The sequence below is a fragment of the Gossypium raimondii genome, chromosome 12 (genome assembly GCF_025698545.1).
Source record: "Gossypium raimondii isolate GPD5lz chromosome 12, ASM2569854v1, whole genome shotgun sequence".
NCBI classification, from domain to species: Eukaryota; Viridiplantae; Streptophyta; class Magnoliopsida; order Malvales; family Malvaceae; genus Gossypium; species Gossypium raimondii.
Genome location: NC_068576.1, coordinates 39120287 through 39124170, shown reverse-complemented (window position 1 = coordinate 39124170; position 3884 = coordinate 39120287).

Below are 3884 nucleotides of genomic sequence, written 5' to 3'. Positions count from 1 at the left end.
CATCTAACTCTCTATATTTTGGGGCGTTACAAAATCAGTTGAACACTAATTGATTTTAGTTACTTCTCCTGATATTCCCAGATTCTAGATGAAAAACACTTATTACAGCAACATTCAACTAGTCACGACATCTAGAGAATGAACGTTCAGTCAAAGACTTAGTAAGAACATCTGCTACTTGATCCTGAGTAAGGACGTAATTCACCTGCAACTGACCACCAAGTACCTTGTCACAAACAAAATGAAGGTCCAATTCCAAATGCTTGCCACGAGCATGAAGCACAGAGTTAGCTGCTAAGGACACTGAACTAGTATTATCACACCAAAGCAGTGGAACACCATGAAGATGCACACCTATCCTATCTAGTAAAGACCTAAACCATGTAAGTTTAGAAGTTGCATTTGCTAAGATCAGTATTCTGATTCTGAGGTAGAGCGAGATACTACACTCTGCCTTTAAGAGGACCATCCGACAAGATTATTGCTGAGATAGACACAAAACCTTAAAGTGGACTTATGATCCTCCAAAGAACTAGCCTAATTAGCGTCAAAAAACCTTGTTAAGATAACCTTAAATGGCTGAAAAACCAAACCATGGTCAATCGTACCTTGAATAGTTGGAAAATCAGGTTTAGAAAACGCAGCGGAAAATAAATTTAGGGAAAAACCAAAGTTTAAAAAAAAAATTCAAAACAAGAACTTAGTTGTGATATCTAAAGTAATAAACACTTAATCAAAATTTTACATTTTTGATTCGTATAGGATGAACGCTTTGATCGAGTAGTCTTCTCTGTTATCTTCAAGCTCACATCTGCCTAGTTGGGGCTCGTTTCGAATCAGAAAAATTTTCACAAAAATTACCATGGGATAATTTCACAATTTCTCTAAACTTTTGGGCCAAGTTGTAAATAAGAAAAATGTCTCTAGAAAATTTCTAAAATAATTTTTTTAGAGAATTTTCTCTCTACAACTTTCTCTTGAATTCAAGTGTGTGTAAAATAATGACAAAAAAAAAAAGCAATTAAGCCTCTACTTTTTTTTTTCACTCAATTGGGTACTTGAACTTTCAAAATGCATCAAAAAGACCCTCAAACTTTTTCAAAAAAATCAATTAAGCCCTTGCTTTTATTAAAATTATAAAAAAATAAAATCAATAAAAGCTATAAATATTATTAAATTTAATAAAAAATATAAAAATCGTAAAAATATAAAAAATTGTAAAATTTTATAAAACGTAAAAAATTATAAAATATATAATTATAAAATTTTATAAAGTCGTAAGAAAATTATACAAAATATAAAGAAATATAAAATTTGTAAAAAATTATAAAAATTATTGTACCAAAAGAAACATTTTATAATTTTTCTATAACTTTTATTGATTTTATTTATTTATCATTTTCACCTCATATCATCCTGTGTTGCGACACGTGATGACTTTAATTGAAAAAACTAGGGGTTGTAATTTTTTGTGATTTTTATAAAATTTTACAACTTTTTATAAAAATTCTAATTTTTAATAATTTTTCTAAAATTTATTTTTTTATTTTTTCTAATTTTTAATAAGAGTAGGGGCTTAATTGCTTTTTTGAAAAATTTTGAGGGTTTTTTGATGCATTTTGAAAGTTCAGGTATCCAATTGAGTGGAAAAAAGAGCGGGGGCTTAATTGCTTTTTTTGAAGAAGTTTGAGGGCCTTTTTGATGCATTTTAAAAGTTTAAGTGCTCAATTGAGTGAAAAAAAGGGGACTTAATTGCTTTTTAAAGAAAAAAAAGTTTGAGAGCTTTTTACACCCTTAAGCGAAAGATAAATTTACATCACAATTGAAGATTCATGTAATGCCTTGAATAATTTATTTTTGTTTCTGTAAATCTTGTCACAAAATATGTACCTACTTCAGTGGCTAAGTGTTCTAGGTAATTTTGTTATTTTTTATCAAAGCCTTATTCATGTTAGGTGGGCTTATATTATATCGTTTGTAAACTTACATTAGAATGAACCTATTAGTTTGAGTGGTAAGAAGTTAGCTTGTTGGAGGTCTTGTGCTCAAATCCCTGCGTGAGCATGGGTGATAAATTTTGCTCCGGTTGCTTGAGAGAGTTTGGGTGGAGTTAAAAGTCTGAGGTAGTTGGATGGGGTTAGTGGTCGAATTTGGTGGGATTCAGTTGTTGGTGGGGAGTTTAGGGAAAATAGTGATTTAATTATTTTATTTATAATTAAATTTTATAATTATCCTTTTCCCTAAAAATCAGCCATTGTGTTCACGTTCACTTTTTTTTCGTTTTTCATACATTCTTCTTGTTCTTTTTGCTTTTTGATCATCTTACCTTTCTAATCCAAACGAAATTCAAGTGTTATTTGGTCGTCTCTGCCGTTGAGTTTGATGGTTGTTGTTTGGCAAGTGCGTAGTTAGCTTAAGTTTCTTTATGGATTAGATGAATGGTTGGGGATTTTTGATGGTGTTGAAGGGTTTCCTTTTAATTTTTCTTGGTTTGTGTTTACTGATATTTAGGTGTGAATTGTGCGTCAGTGGGTGCTTATCCGGCGGAGTGATTGTGTGGATCGCTGTCTCGAGGGTAAGTGTTTCTATCGATTAAGCATAGTTTTGTTGTTGGGTTTCGACATGTTAGGGTACTAAGTCGTATTCCTTCGAATTGGAAGAGTTTGTGGGGATTAATTCGTTGAATTCTGTTGATTTTTGGTACTGTGAATTTCATCTATTAAGTTGCTTCGAAAAACGAACCAGGTGTGTACCTTAAACATGAAAAATCGAGGTTCGACAAAAGCCGAAAAAGGGGCACTATTGACGCCACACGGGTGAGTGCCCAGCCGTGTAGCTGGCCATGTGACACGACCATGTGACTGACGAAGGTGTGACCGTGCACATGACATGGTTGTGACAGTGTGAGTGTGGCCGTGTGGGCCACATGGGCTAGGCCAGGTTGAGCGTGTGGGTTTTAGGCCAGGCTATGTGGGCCACACCGGTAAGGCCAATCCAGGCGTGTGGGCCCACGAATTCTAAAATTTTTCCTAGGGTCGCACGGGTCGTTCCAATTGACTGTAGGCCTACCGTAGGGTCAGTAAGGGCTAATCAAACCCTTTTTCATGTGATCTGATATTCTGATAATTTGATCTGAGTAGAAATTGATATGTATGTTTGACCGTACTTTTTAAGTATGTATGTTATCTGTATACGAGCATGTTAAGCATGTTAAAATCTATTAATTTTGTATTTGTGTTCTATATCTGTGTTTGGGGTAGGATTTGCATATGTGGAGGAAGTGATCTATACGGCGACCTTTCGCCTATACTCTGGCAGCTTGGCTGCATATTATTTTGTTACGTGTCGCATTGACACTATATGGTGTGTTGGGATGGGTGGGTGTTTTTAACCCCACACGGTGTGATGGGTGGTCGAAGATGGTATGTAGAGGATGGGGGTAGGATTCCGTATATTTGTTTTCCTTATTTGATTTTGATATTTGTATCTGTAATGGACTTCGGTCCGAATTTGTATCTGATTGTACATGAAATTCTGTGTATGTTGCATGATGATTTCTGTTAGGTTACACACTGAGTTTACGAAAACTCACATCTGTTTGTCTGTTCTATTCAGGTAATCCACAGACATAGGCGGGTCGGTGCGATGCAGGCTCAACGGTGACCACTTGACGGGAGACTGTTTTTATTACTATAATTTGATGGTTTTTACTAAAATTTCGATTTTCGTGAGAGTTTTTTAATTTTTGGACTTTCCGGACTGTTTGGTTTAAATTTTTGGTTTGGATGCGTTATGATTTTTAGACTGCGACGATTTGACAAAATATCAATTTTACGCGAACAAATGTTGTTTTTTGAAAATGCGAGCGTGATTTTGATTTAAAT